The 16,501-nt window shown below is 34.6% G+C and overlaps 1 long non-coding RNA gene across 1 annotated transcript in view; it reads right to left on the bottom strand.

Moving 5' to 3' along the window:
• LOC106040983 (uncharacterized) overlaps nt 1-16,501 on the bottom strand; it is a 272,553-nt gene that overhangs the window by 36,138 nt on the left and 219,914 nt on the right. The window contains exon 20 of the long non-coding RNA XR_010831119.1: nt 4,638-4,786. This is a non-coding gene — a long non-coding RNA (uncharacterized lncRNA). The remainder of the gene's footprint in view (nt 1-4,637; nt 4,787-16,501) is intronic.

Raw genomic sequence — 16,501 nt, 5'->3', positions numbered from 1 at the left:
CATTTTACCGCCCCATCACTATTCACACTAAAACAACATTTTATGTTTAGAATCTTAAGCACAGCCTGCAAAGCCTCATCTGTAGCTTTTCAGGTATTTGCCTTTTCCATACACAGCTCAAGTCTGTTACTGTGTGTCTAGAAGTAAACCCCATGGTAACTCACCACTTTTTTTTTTTTTTTTTTCCCTTTTTTAATCTCATCCCATTTTTTTTCTTATTACAAGCAGTTGCTTGGAATAATCAATGTAATCATATTTATTCTTAATTCTTTGAAAGTTTAAGGCATTTTTTAAAGAACATTTGATGGCAAACATTGTCAAAAATATTTGGAAAGTAAATATATATTTTATTAATCATATCATGTTTAATAGGCCAGGCAGCCAGTTTAATAGGCACCCAGGCAGCACAGTACTCTCACAGGTTTCTAAGAACTCATAGAAATGTACTATTTTTGTATTCTTAACAATAAAGCAGGACTTGACTTAACCATGTTTCTAAGTTTCAAATTAATCTGAAATAAGATATGATCAGAAGTTTCATTGTATAGTCCCTGTTGTAACAGAGACAATGTGTCAAAAAACATTTTCTCATGCTCTCAATTGTATATATACATTTATATATATATACTATATATAATTTCCCAAATAAATTGGGAAATACCTAAGAGAAAAGGTAGTTAGGACTACTGGGACAGAGAGAAAATTTCAAAAGAAAAGGTGGCAATATGGTTTGCTTTTACAGTAAAGGATGAGAGAATATTTATCACTGGTTGTGCACGACAAGATAGTTTGGGAGGGAAAGGGGAAATTATCACGTCATAAAGTGCATAACTCTATCAGGTCCATGATTTTTAGTATCCAGTAAAAGTTATATTGTGAACTTTTATGAGTAAGCCTGAACCCATCTATAAATTTTGTGTGACTGATTTACTACTTTTAGTTTAAAGAATAAGAAATCAAGGTTTTCCACAGCTTGTCACAAAGGCAGATGAAAAACAATCTGGTTTAGCTCAGCATCTTGTTTTACACGACTTCAAACATAAAGCTTCTCTAAATGCTAAGATTTTATATTCACTGGATCTGAAAGTAAACCTAACACTTGAAAATACCATCTTTCATCTACATCTAGATAGATGCCTCCATAATAAGTCTTTCAGACAATGAAAATTAAGACTAACATTTTTGAATAATTAGTAAAGATAATATGCACGTAAGAAAAGTTTTGGGGTTTGTACTTAAAAAAATCATCCTGATATTATTTTCAGAACAGCCCTCCAATAGGTAACTGCAACCGTCACTATTGACGGAAATGTAGTGTATCACCAGTGATACAAGATAAACCACAAGAAAAAAAGATTTAAAAAGAAAAATATTTTCAACATTTTCAGATTTCAAGTTCTGTTTAAAATCACAAAAACAATGAAACTGAACTACATTATCACAACCTGAAAACCAAGTTCCAAAAACATCGCTAGCGACCTCTGCTTCATATGATTTCTGCACTGCATTTATGATTTTTCACACTGCACATATGATTTCACATTTCTTGTGGATTGCATAGTTAAATGATATGACAGTCACAAAGATTTTGACTACCCCCTTTGAAAACAAGGTCTGTGCTGAGAAACCATTTGACAATACAGATGGCTTTGTGACAAAGCTCACAACAAACCCGAAAGGTTGGCAACATCCTTGGTAGTCTAAATTCATGATCTTTCACAGTTCTTTTTAAACAATAAAAAAAAAAAAAACTGATTAGCACTTTCTAAAATGGAATAAAAGTAATTACGTAATTATGCAAATATGTATTTCCACATTTTATTACTGACACTATGAAAATAAATAAACCAACCAAAAAAAAAAATCACACTTCTAAATGATGTTCAATTCCTTTCTTGTGCAGAGTAAAACTGAAAACTCTCCCAGTTTGGTGGTTACAGGGAAGATACTTTTAAAACAATGACTGCATTATATCTAGGCTCCCCTTTATTTGAATCTTTAAAACTATACCTCTTTCATTTTAAAAGTTGCAGAACATCTCTTCAGAGGAAGAGAATACTTAAATGGTTAATGTACATGCTCTATTAGGAAATACCAAGAAATATATAACATATTATACTTTATTATTCATTATTCAATTTCTATGTTACAGATATTGTAAAAGGTCCATTTAAGACAGCTTTCTAGCTGCAATGCTAATACTATCTGCAGTAGACTTGGCTTCCAAACTGAGCAAGTGTTCCATCCCAGAAATCTTTCTGCCTGCTACCTGCTGTAAAAAAAAAAAAAAAAAAAAAAAAAAAAAAAGGATTCACTTCTAATTGGAGAATAAAGTTGTTTGAGGTGTCTGCCTAGTGATTTAGATTTAATGAATAGGCAGCCATTCTAGATGGAATGGAATCTGTACTTTCAATATAAATTAAGAGGTTTCCAACAAATACTATGAAATAAAACTTGACTTTTTTTCTACTACATTGTGGTAAATGTGCATTATAGAAAAGAATTGGGGAGTTAAAAAAATCACTTTAAATGCAAATATAATAGATCGTGCACAGTAAGTTTAAAGAGTTACTGTCCTCAGTGATTTACAGTTCTACACACTTGCCTTATCAGTCTATCGAGGTTTTTTGTTTTGTTTCTGCTGTTTTGTTTAATTCATAAAACTGGAGAGTGGAATGGAAATCTGTAATCATGTCCTAAGGCAGCATCTTCAGTACAAATTAAACTGTCAAAGAAACCAGTAACAGTCTTCTTCGCTTTCATAACAAGATAGTTAGAATTTATATGATGGGTAGTATTTGTTGTTCATTCATTTCATCATAGTCAAAACAGAATAATTCTAAGTGTGTTTTAATTTGTGATGTAGATACAGTGCAGTGTATGTGAACAGTGACACATAGGAGGGTTACTAAAAACAGCTGTCATTAGCTGAATGAAGATGACACCCTCTTTTTAACCTTTATAATCAATGAAAAGAATTAGGATCTTTTTTCCTAATAGTGATTTCAAATGTTTAAGGTTGAATTCAGATCTGCAGCCTCTCTCTCTCTCTCTCTCTCCCCCTCCACCTCCTTCCATCTCTCCTATAAAAACATCTAAGGGAGATCAGGCTATTGTAACTGAAGTTAGGCATTGGGAATGTCTCAATCACCAAAAATATCACTCACCATAAATCCTTTACACGGAGCTGAGCTTTTTTTTTTTTTTTTTTAACAATTAATGCATGTATAGTTAGTTCTATGATAACAGAACCTCATATGAATCTCTCTCATTCTATTTTCTATCTTCCAGAAGTATGTTTTTACCATGCACAAAGTGTCATCAAAATGGAGCCTAAACACTGGCAATGAAAGCCAAGGCTGTTAGCTTGCGAAGACCAGGAAACAAGGGTGGCAGACTGCCTAAGCTGCAGATTGAGACATTCTTCTGTTTCTTTACTTAATTCCAAAATTTATGAATGCAGAAGTTGGAAGCATGCCCAGATTGGATGAGGCTTTCAGCAACCTGGTCTAGTAGATGGTCTCCCTGCACATGGTAGGGAGGTGGAACTAAATGATCTTTAATGTCCCTTAACCCAACACAAACCATTCTACGATTCCATGCAAAGGAAACAAAGATTACCAAGTAAATGATTTCCACAGTTTCCACAGAAAGCTTTGGCAAGTTTAAGTGTTGAATTAGTGGAAACCCATTCTAATCCCTCAAATTTAACACCATAGCTCTTTTCTTAATTGTTTACTTTTCACTTTTAAAAAAGGAGGGAACGCTTAGCAAAGTTTTGATTTAAATGCTATATAAAACCTCATTGCATTAGCTAAACTGATTACCACTTGCAATCACATTGTCGTCACAAAAGATGTAACTATATCTAATTTTCTTTTCTTCTGGGTGATACTGGGCTAACTGCAGCACTACAGACAGATGTTCAGTCACTATTTGCCTGCCTTCCGTCCTTCCATATGTACCAGATCCATGTTATGGTAGCTGTGTCTTCCTTGGCAGATGCCTGACTTACAAAGATACACATGGAAGTAGAAACAGTCATATCATCTGTTGTAATTTGTCAGTATAAATAACCAGATGATAAAAACTTGAAGGGAACTATGTTATATATCATTTATTTTACTGCAACGCAGTTATAAACCTAATGCTAATAAAGTAGCATCAGCTGCCATGCAAATATAAATAATAAAAACCTTTGCAACTTTCATCCTGAAACCATATCCGATTTTAAAATTTGTCATTGTCCGTGTAATACCAGTTTGACATAATATCTACATTCTACATGTTCTCAAAAAATAATCATGGCCACAGCATTAGAAATTATTTACCATAGATCGCCTCACCTGAGGAGCCCCAAGAACAAATATTCATGGCCCATAAGAACTGTAAATCATCACTTCAGTGGAACTGCACATGAGGCAGCCAGGCTAAAACCGGTCAGCCACTTTAATTATTATTTTATTTATTTATTTATTTAACATATGTTCTTCAGAATTTAGCCAGCTCACACAGATTGTATTCATAGAAAGAGTTATAAAACAGACACAAGACCAGCTTCATCCCTTTTTGAACTAGATTAAAATAACTGGAAAAATGTCAACATTTTAGACCTTATCTTAATCAGCAGCACCTACCTACTATGAAACAGGCAGTTTATCCTTCATCTGTCCACCTTCACTTTTGAGAACATCATTGAAAACACCATTAGGCAGGTGCCAACGATGGCACGTAATACCTTACCATCTTAGAATAATAATTTGCTGGCTATCAGAACATCATCTCCCTAAAGAAAAAAAAAAGAGAAAGAGGTATACATATATCATAGGGTCAAGTATCTACCTTGTTCACAGAGTGCAAAAGTTCTACACTTCTCTGCTAACAACTCAGAGTAAAGAAAAGCATGGAGCTTCATCTGGAAATAAAGCCAACTCTAAAGTATGTTTCTAGCGACAACAATTAATTTATCGAACTCAAAGACATAGATCAACACTGTGGACTTTCTCTCCTCTGGTTTTCACTTTTGAAATACTAATACACAACTTATTCTGTTATTGTGTAAATACAGTGGTAACAGATGAATATATCCATTAACTAAACTCTAACACACAAACCTCCACACAAATTGGAAAAAAAAATAGCTTATTACACAATCTTATACAATACTTATTCCCACAGCTGATCTGCAGGTTAATCCTGCATGTTGAATTTTGGACACAAAAGTCCCAACAAGCGTCATGTGAGTACAGATCAAAAATGTCTATGGCAATGTGTCAGATCTAAAACTAAATGCCTTCAGGAAACGTTGTGAAGCCACCTATTTCTCTATAGGCAAAATGATATCTAAAAAACTGACCCCATCAGCATTTGAAACAGTTGTAAACCCATCCACCCAAACGGACACGCAGGCTTGTCTTTCTATGTAAAATAAAATAAAATAACAAAATAAATAATAAAATAAAAATAATAATTTTGCTGGCTGATTCTTACCTTAAAACCACAGCTTTTGAATGACTTACAGTACCTCTAGTAACAACAATCTCCAGACTAAGTTTAGCCAACAAGGAGTCTGCCACACATTCTATATAGTTTTTTTCAACATTTAATTCCTGCCTCTGTAAGAAAATATCAACTTTATTTGCAGGCTGAATTTGTCCACAGTGGAATTTGTAGCTTCCAGCTACTAAAATTTGAACAACTCTCTCTTACATGCTTCTTTCTCCAAATTAATTCTTTAATACATGTTTTAAAGCCAATTGCATCTATACAAATTTCATGAGTACTTGTTTTTAAGGCTATTTTATTTATTTATGTTGAAAAAAGAAAGAGAGGAAAGAGAATCATCATCATCATCATCCGTATCTGCAAGGAAAATCATGTTTACAGTTACAAAGGGCAATTCTAGGGTAATGTCACTAGGGTAATGTCATTACCAAGGGTGTAATTCCAGAATTACAGATGCAAGATATGGGTCTACATCATTATATCTGCTTGGCCCAAATTGTGTATGAGTTACCACTGCAAGTCAAATTACCAGGCCAAATTTAGGCATTTTTTGTACACCTGCGAGAGCTTGTCAGACTGAAGATAAGCAGTGCTGACACCTCTGTCTGTTTTTAACTAGTCAATAACAACACCATCCAATCTCATACCGCACACTTAAACTTCATTTTCTGCCTTCATTTGGGCATTCTCTGCTGGATTTTCCCTAGTCATGCTTTAGTCCCTCTGGATGAGTACAGCAGCAGCATCTGTTCATATTTTCTGCTTAAGAAAAAGTAGAGAAGCCAAGATACATTTATTAAATGATCTGTGTAGCTTTTAAGGTGTTTTACTTTCCTTTTGTGTGTTACCTGAGACCTGGCAATTTGGAGATATGTAGTGTAAAATGCATGTTTCCTAATTCCTGACAAAACTTACAGGATTAATGTTACTGAAGCAGGTTTACTGGGATGAGGCAATTTGAAGAGGCTGGAGTATAAATGAAATATATTGCCAGGTGTACATTTACATCTCTTAGTTCAGCACATACATTACCTTTAATTATCTTATTTAATTTTTATCTTTTGTTTAGATTTAGGTGGGCTGTCTCATTGAGACCTCAATACCCCTCTTGTACTTGCATCACAATTAATTGCTTCATTATACATAGCACACCAGTACTTCCCCTAAACAGGGGAAGTTTAGGTCAGACTGTCTATGTTAGATAACAAATGCTCTAGAAATATATATTTTGAGGTTACGACCCCCTTAGGGACTTCCTTTAGTTCTGTATCAGTACAATGTATAGTGTCTAGGGACTGTCATGGCTGGAGTTTTCAAAGAACCTGTTTTTAATAGTTCACCTCCTATCTTTTCCTACTTTTTAAAATAATCTACTTATTATCTATGAACTGAAAAGCAAATATAATTACCAAAAGTTGTAGAATAGAAAAAAAGAGAGAAACCACATAAACACTCAACGGAAGATGGATGTTACAGAACTGTCTAGAAAAATGAATGATATCATTTATAGGTCATGATGTCATTTAGATGACAATCTCTGTGATTCGTTACCATAAGACAAATTCCCATTCCTAAGCTGCAGAGCCACCTCCTAGTGGCAAGCAACAGGGCACTGATCTAATCTGAGGCTGAGCTTCTTCAAAAAGCAGATGATAATAAAGAAAACAGCTATAAACATAATTTATATGAAATCATGGGGCTTCTTATATATTATGTTTATGGCTGTCCTCCATCAGCGTGCAGTTTATGCCCTGTCTCCCAGACTCCAACCTGATGTGTTCATGGCTGCTCCTCATACTTTGGTCTGCACCTGGCTGTAGAATCACAAAGGTAAGGAAAAGCCTCAGTACAATTTCTGAGTAGCAAACTACTGAGTAACTCCTTCTTCTTACATGGCCCATCATATTTGTCACCTGAGCCTGGATATGTTATGAGAGTTTGGTGGATTGAGACTGTGCTGTTACCTGCCCTGTACACTAGTGCAACAGCATCTCAGATTCAGCTATATTTAGCTAACTCAAGATGTATGTCTGCGTTACCTTGGACACAAAAAGATCGATCTTTTCACCGTTCATCATCTCTTCATAGTTTCTTAAATGGGTGAAAGTACATTTTCATCCATTTGCATGTTCATTATTTAAATCAAATAGGAATTAAAAATCTGTGTTTACTGTTGCAATATTTGAACAACAACAACAACAAATTGCGCTGATTTAACATTGTGATCCCTGAACTGATTTCAGAATAGAAAAGAAGATCATAGACACAGGCCAATTCACTCACGTACTAAGTCTCAATCTTACTTCTTTAAGTCATGGATTGTCCACACAGCCTGGAATATAAAATATTCTGCAAAAGATGCCCAGTCAGAAGTGTAAAAGAATTTGATTTGGCCTCAAACTCTCACAGCAGAAATCTGACTAAGAAGCAACTATCCCTAGCATCATCTGTCCTGAGTGTAGGTAATTGACCTCAGTTGACCTCAACCTCCTCATAAACTACTTTGCTAGGTTGATATTTACACCTACTGAGAATCAACACACCGCTGAACTGATGCTACATACTCATTCAGCTGTGTCAAACCTTACTGAATATACATACCCTCAAAATTCTCAGAGCGCACAGCTTAGAACACCTTATCACTTGCTTTGTGACTTTTCTGCGGAAGGAAATCCCCATGCTTTTCTGCCTTAATGTCCTAGTGACATAAGACACCATACATACATACATATATAGTATATGCTTTCAGATTGTGGATTGTGAAATCAAACACATCCTACTTGACTATTTTTTTTTTTTTTATGATTTAAGCTTACAAGTTATTGTTATAGTTCTTGAAAAGTCATTGTGGGGTGTACATTTATTAAGATGTTGTTAAAATGTACTGAAACATACTAATGCAGCATGAAGAAATTCTCAGAGCTGTCTGAATGTAGATAAGACCATACTGAAATAAAATTATACCATGTCCCACTTTAGTTAGATTAAAAAAATATATATATATTTTGAGACATGTTACATTTGGGTAGGAAATAACTGTTGGCTGGCTAAAACATGGCAGTATCAAGCACTACAAATCAGTACTCCACATTAATTTAGATTATTTAAATCAGGGTCTGCCACCTTCACTCCAAATTTGGTAATATGTATGGGTCCCTGTAGACCTTCACACATTTTTCCAGATACTTATACATTGATAAGCTTAGAACAGATATGCACAATTCCCTTTCACCTATATAGCTCTAAATTGCAGGACTACAGTACTAACATTAAGCATAAGTTAAGTTCAGAGTTCTTTTTTCCTAGATGCAAAATGTCCTCCTGATCTCTGGTTCTCAGGCAGAAAACAGTTGGATGACTTCAGACTGAGCCTGAACATATGCTACTGTCTTGTGATTACCAGCCTAACAGTACCGACACAAAGACAATTGTGGCAGTGAAGTTCAGCACGGACAGTAAGACTGACCCCAGGAAGAGGGTAAACTACTGAGTTCTTTCCTGCTTGATGCATGCCTATGATGAAGTGTAATGTGTAATTGGTGTCACTGCATCATAAGCACATTCTAAATTGTCGGTCTCCAATTGTTTCTACTTTTGGACTCGCAATCATAATTCTGGACTTGTAGCTCCTAGAAGAGTAGTGATCCAAAGTTTGGGAATTAGTCCCCTAACTGTTTGCTCATATATTGCTATCTGAAAGTAATTCTGTATTCATTCTCCTTGAACACTTTAATAACAGAGATGTATGACAATCTTATATCTCAGTATATTCTCTTTGTTAAGAAATTATGCAGTTCTCATAAAATTATCACGGACAACTATTTTACTGTGTTATAACCTCTCATACTATTCACAGAAAGTATCAGTTCTATTTTCATTCTGACATATTTACTGATGTTAAACAAATATCAAGTATGTATAAAAGTGTTTTTTTTTTTGTTTTTGTTTTTTAAAGTTTTGATGCATGTATAAGAAAGGTTAAAAGAATGTTACATGTATATGAAAGATGCGAGCTCCTGATAAGTCCTTTTGGGTGCTACAAAAATTATTATAATATTTAACAAGTATTGATTAACCTTTGTAATCATGTATTCTAAATATAAAGTATAATTGAAATGTGACTGTGTGCAATATGTTCCTGTATGCTGTTATGCTGTTTGTCTGGTCAATTTTAGCACGTGCTGTTGGCCATTGCAATAATCTTGGACCTGGATGCTGAGCTCTCTCTGGAAGGGGCCAACCTCAAATCTTGTCATACGAGAGAAGATCTAAGGTGGTCAGGCATTTTACAGAGCAAGAAAATGTAAACATGTTCCTTGCATTATGCATGACAACAGTGGATTCAAAAAAAAAAAAAAAAGAGAGAGATGGGCACAGATAATTGTATGGATTCACAGTGATACCATACAACAAACAATTTTAATGACTTTTAGAGAAAACTTTTTTTTTTTTTACCTTGCACCCTTACTAAAATAGCTAAATAAACAGACTTCTGCTGACCAAAACCTCATGTGAGCACCAAGCAAAAATGTTAAGAATATTAACATCAATGAAAAAACAAAGCAGAATCAAACCCATTCCTTTGCCCTAAAGTATGCAAACTCTGTTTAAATGTTTCCCTGTTGAAAGTTACTAAGCAACATCAATCTCTGCCAGCCCAACCTCTGCTTCTTGTTCCCAAGGTGTTCCCAGTTTTCTTTGGTCTCCTTCTGAAGTAACACCCTCTTTCCAGCAGCTTCTACTTGCAAACCAGAGAATAAAAGCATAGCAAAACAAAGACACCAGTTATAAAAAACACACACACACAAAATAAATAAATAAATAATCAGGAGTTTGGGGAATTCTTTCCAAAAAGGATGTTAACTTCATCCTAAAAGTCACAGTCTATTCCTTTTCTATACAACTTTAGGAATGAATACTCACAATTACCTTTGAATGTAGAGCCAGGCCTTGTTGCTCCTACCCAACAATCACCCAACAAAATCTACCTTCTCTCAGAGAACCTCCAGAGTGTGGCCTAAGTAAATCATCAGTAATATCTAAGACTCAGCCAACAGAAAAAGAAACTTGTACACCATAGTGCCTGACAAGCTGAAACTAAGACTGAAACTGACCACATTGTTGTGTTAATAAAACCTTTCATTACTGTACAGATGAGAAAAGCCCTAGGTTTAGTCATAGTTTTGTATTTCAGGAATATCTGTGTTCAATTATGCAACACATTTCAGATGATATGAAGTTAGTATTCAGACTGTACAGGTTCAGTGTGACAAGTGCTTCTGTTTGAAGTTACATTTTTGGCCTGTACCTCCCTGAGGCCACTTACCAGAACAGTTGGAACATAGAAATGGTGTCTTTTGCAGGAAGAGAAGAACAGATCTGCAGGTACAGAAACAGGAAGGAGCTCCCAGAAGATGCTGAATTGAACAGGAAGCTAGCTAAGGAGCTTGCTGCCTGTGAAGCACAACTCTACAAAGAAGTTTTTCCAGATGAATGTAGGTGATTGAAAACAAGCACTTTGAATGAAAAAAAAATAAAAGAAAAAGAAAAAATAAAAAAAAGTGAGGAGTCTGCCTTGTGCTTTTGGCACCTGTTTGTTTCCTGTGGTCTCCAAATGGAACCCCGTATTGTTTTTGCTAATCCATCTCTGAGGTGACAGAGGTGCAAGTCGTGAGCCACAGCTTGCATGCTGTGCTAGAAAATGGCAGAGCTCAATAAAAACAATTATTTCAAAGCCTATATCTCATCTATTATTAAACCTGTGAAAAGAGTTTTAATTTCCTGTGCAATTATATGGTGCAATGTCATATTTTATGGAGGGGAGAGGGGGAAAAGAAGGCTTGTTTTTGATCAAAAAAATGATTTTCATATTTTATGGTTTGGATAGCTATGTACCTTGGGACCTAATTTGAAGCTCATATATTTCTCTTCAGACAGAATTTACGCAAGTCCACTTGGCTATTCAATTATTCCATTTTTTCCTCATAAAGAAAGATAAATTATTAACATCTTGCAGTTTGGAACACCACAAGCAAATGTTGCCTTTTTATCCATGTGTAGGCATCTCGCTAACGTGTAATAGCAAGGGACGATTAACACATTTTGTAATGAATTCATACAATTACTTTGACTAATGCTTCTATGTCACGTGTGACACAGATCAGATTCTCTGTTACTATTATTTTTCCTACTTAGCAATGATTATTAAAAAATCCATAACAATGACCATTTTCCTCTAAAAATATGGTGTCAATTTATATTCTTATTGGGGATAAGCCCACTGCAAATGGATCTTTGGAAAGGAAAGGCAAACCCAAAAGTCTCCCTGTTAAAACAGTAGCAGGGTTTCTTTGCATAGTAACAGAAACAGACAGCCCTGCTGGAGTTGAAATCTCATCTGCGAGACTGCAGAGAAGTAGCAGCTTCTGACATTTAGACCTCTTGTAACCAATTTCAGTTAGGTGTTGCATCATTATGGAATTTAATTCTTTTATCCTGTTCTCCTGTTTCAAAAAAACATTTGGAATAAACATTTCAGATAAAATTAGGATATCCACTATTTTACCAAGGTACTGCAGCTTTACGTGCCTCAGCATTCAGTATTCAAATGTACTGTCACTTTGATTATATACAAGATAATGAAATATTGAATAAATATTCATAGGAATTGAAGAAAGGATTAGGATACAAGGAAATGAAACCACTATGTACAAGGCAAAATAAGAAATGATTAGCTATCTCAGATCGGGGAAGGTTTAGCTGCAGGTCAAGTAAATTAAGGGGAAGCTTGCATTGTGCCTGTATCAGGTGGAAGACAAATTGCCACAGACCATTTATGAGGCTATTTAAGGAAACAAAACAGATCTAGTTTTAGAAAGGGGAAGCTAGAAATATACAAAAAAAGCAAACAAAAAAACAAAAAAAAACATTGGCAGTTGTGTTTTTTGCAGACAAGGACATACATAAACACGTATACACTTCCATTTGTATATGCATACATATATTATGTGAGAGAGAGAGAGAGATGGAGAGAAAGAATGGATCTCTACCACAGTCCCTTGCTTCTTAGAGAAAGAGAGATTTATTTCCAAATGCATTCTCTAAAGCAGTACTCATGCTAGACAAAACCTGAGGTTCTGTGCAGCAAAACTAAATGTTCAAGCTAGCAAAGTACCAAATTGGTTTATGTGAACCAAAATACATGTGCGTGGAAAGCACCATAGCATTTTATGAATGGTAGCAAACACAGCTTTTTCATAGATAGTATCAAAAATTCTTTCTAGTCTGTTAACTATTTACACAAGGAACGGGGCAGGAAAAAAAAAAAGAAAAAGTGAATGACAGCTTTTATAAACAATTAGGCAAATGCTTTGAAATACAATAAAGTAGAATTTCAATATTCACAGAGTATGAGTTTTCCTGAGTTACCACACATAAGTAATCTAATGTACTATTCATCTCCTCTTACCAGTGGAAAAACATCCAGCAGATTATATGGTCAAATTATCCTCTTAGAAATACCTGTGCAATCTGTAATCTGCAAATCTTCTATTTTTGAAGTTCACCTATATTACACATCACTATCTTTGATAGTCTTTAAAAGTATTACTGGTTATCAGAGTTTCTTCATGAAGTTGGAATTTACTTAAATATTCCATTTCAAATTTGCTGTTACAAATTCCAGGCAGTTAACTTGTCTTGGCCTTGAGTAACTGGTTTATCCTGAAAGTGGCATAAAACTTTCCACCTGCCCACCCTTGTCTTCCGACCCCAGTACAAGCATATGAAAAAGTATAGGACCTAGTAAAATTGTTGTAGATCCCCAGACTAAAAGAATAAAAAAGTAGCAAAATTGATTTCATCCACTAAGGCAACCTGACTCACATTGTTATACATTCTCTCATCAGAAAGGGTTCTGGCACGGTATGTAAGTGGCAATTTTTTTTACTCAGAAGTCAGCACAACACTGGAGAACATTGTACAAAAGTCAAAACGAATGAAGAAGAAACAAAAAAAAAAGAAAGGAAGGAAGAACTGTATTTTTTTTTTTCCTTGAAAAAATATAAATGTGGTGCTTTTGTCCTGTAGCAACCTGCAAGCTTTTGTCATCATTCTATGATTTACACTTCCAGAACTTAGTCCTAAAAGCCTGTTTAACATTATTCTTCATTAAAGTAATATGACAGGGAGTTGTTAAGCTGATGTTATTTGGTGCTTTGGCTATATTCTTTTCTGCAGTGCCCACAACAAACAGGATGTTATTCAGTTATGAATTACTTTATTGATTGAATTAAATAGTACATGGATTTCATGTACAATACACATGGTTTGTTCTCACTGTCATGAATTATTCCTTATTTTACTGAAGGAAGCTATTTGAAATAACTGGGAACCTTACTTAATAACTTAACTTTTTCTGTAAAATCACTATTACAGAGTAGCTGGTAGGCAAGCTCACTCTCCCTAAAACAAATTCTTAACAAATTATTGTGGTGAACATCCCTATTCATCAGGAACAAGTATTTATATTTGCTTCCCTTAAAAACAAAAGAAAACAGACAAAACGCTACCACTGGGCAAGATTAATGTTGCAAAAAGCTAGTTGTTTTTTATTGTAACTAACTGACATTATATTGTATTCAGTGGCAATCTTTGCAAACTAGTAGTCTTATTTAGTGATTATTTAGGATCCGTGCAGTACTGACAGTTAATTGATAGTGCAAGTTGTGAAAGATAACAATATTCTTGCTCTTGTCACTGAAGTTGTTGGTCACCTGGAGGCTGATTACTGAAGAGCTAATTTTGGTTACTATAACAAAATGGTGCCTTATTTGCACAAGATTATATATCTTCCGTTCTGTTTTGTCATCCAGAACTTTTCTTGCTTTGACTACATTTGGAAGGTTTACTGATATTTCAATGGGGGCTGTATGGCTGAGAAAGTGTTAAAAGAAATCCCATATTCTTGCCTGTGTTCAGGTTACCACAAGTCCACAAGATCTCACTGTTAATTGCTAGCAGACATGGTTGCCAGTAAGCAATAACACTTTTTCAAACATTTAAGTCTTTTTAGAATGGAAATATTATTTTCTGAAATGACTTAAGCTTTTAGGCCAGCATTCTACAGGTATCTGAAGAGCCTAAAGGTAGGAATGACATTAGGCATTTTAAAATGCTTAAATAAATTTAGAAATCTCACCCAAAGAAATGGAAATTTCATTTAAATTAAATTAAGCCAATCATTTTGTTCCATTGCTTGAAGACAGAAGTATAAATCACAAAAAAATAATAAATAATAATCCTACTGATACACCACAATGACTGAAACTGATCTAACTTCTTATTGGAAATGACCTACATGATTATCTACAAGGAGAAAACAGATTTCAAAGCCTGTTACAAACTTTGTACTTAACAAAACAAGCATGATGCTAAACTTAATCAGAAGTTTTGGTGGTTTCCATTGAACTGCTGCTGCTATGTTCACACTTGTTAGCATACAAAGAATATTTTTATAAACGCAGAAATCTTTTTCCTTCTCTCTTGATAACTACAAATCAAACTATATATATATATATATAAATTGCCTTAATAAGGCAAAAGATAAAAAAAATTAGCTCCGTCTCCAATCCAAATGTCTCTTGAACCAGGGTACAGACTTAATTCACCACAGAAGGTGACAAAATCATGAAGTTCCAAAAAACCTTCAGATACTGATTTCTCAAACTTTAAAATGTTCAGAGATTTTATCTCATTCTTTGTATTCACCACATATTGGTAATTTATTTAAGTTCTGCAAATAGTACATGATGTTCACTGATGTCTCCTTGCCATTATGTCAAGCCAGGTCTCTGTATACCACTGCTACTTCCAATGCCTGACATCCCTTTTTGTTACCAAGTGAAAAGAGTCTTTTGGCTTACTGATCATGCTTCTCACCACAAACAGCAAACTTTGTGGTTCCTGAATGACATTTTGAAGATATGATATGCCATAAAAAAAACACTTGGTAACTGTGCCTACTCAATGACTGAAAGTCAGTGCATGACAGTTGCATTAGCAGAATACTTTGTTTTGAATTTGCTGGACAAAATGAAAGGCAGTCACCTCTACTGTGAAAATATGTATTGAAATGAGAAAATGTCTCACAAGTTTCTAATCATTCCTGAGATTTCAAGACTTAGAGTATTTAATTGCTCCTTTTTAGCAATCAAATCCTATAATATAAATTAGTTGCTAGATGGTTTTCCCTGCAAGTAAAGGAGACAGGGAAATGGAAAACTTTGTGGTTTATTTTTATTTCTTCTAGAGGAACTTGTGCACTTCATTCTTAGATGGTATTGATGGAAGAACAGCCCTGATAACAGCTGATCCAAATTTTCCTGTCTGAAATTGGAAACGCACTTTATCTGAATTGCAAATGATAGTTCCAATGAGTCGAAAAATATTTGTCATTTAATGGGGCAGCAGCAAACACTACTGAAAATTAGAAAGTGTTAGCAAACAAGCAGATACATGCAGATGACTTGCAACTAACAGGTAACCAGTCATTATAGATAACATTTGTTCTGTATTTGCAGGAAGAAATGAGTTTTAAGTGATAGTGAAGTACTTTTTATTCTACAGAAAAGATCAGTTAAACATTCAGTAAGTCTAGAGAACTTGCATGTGAGAGTTTTCCAAGAACCACTTTCAACCACTAATGTTCTTTTCCATTAAGACTTGTAATGCTGAGTGAGAATGAGGCAACTGATAGAAAAACTAGTGCACATACAAAAACATAAGCATGTAATTACAGTCTTATTAGTCTCAAAATTTAAAAAAAGGCATGAAAAATTGAAGAATTAAAGGTGGCAATATAATGGATTCATATGTGAACAAATTTAAATGAGTATCATCAAATCACTGTTTTCTACTTATGAAAAGAAGATAGTTAATAAACATAGTTACATTTCTGTAACTGACAATGTGTTAATTCAGTATGTCATGAAATTTT

The sequence above is a fragment of the Anser cygnoides genome, chromosome 4 (assembly GCF_040182565.1).
Source record: "Anser cygnoides isolate HZ-2024a breed goose chromosome 4, Taihu_goose_T2T_genome, whole genome shotgun sequence".
NCBI lineage: Eukaryota > Metazoa > Chordata > Aves > Anseriformes > Anatidae > Anser > Anser cygnoides.
This window is presented reverse-complemented; position numbering and strand designations above follow the sequence as displayed.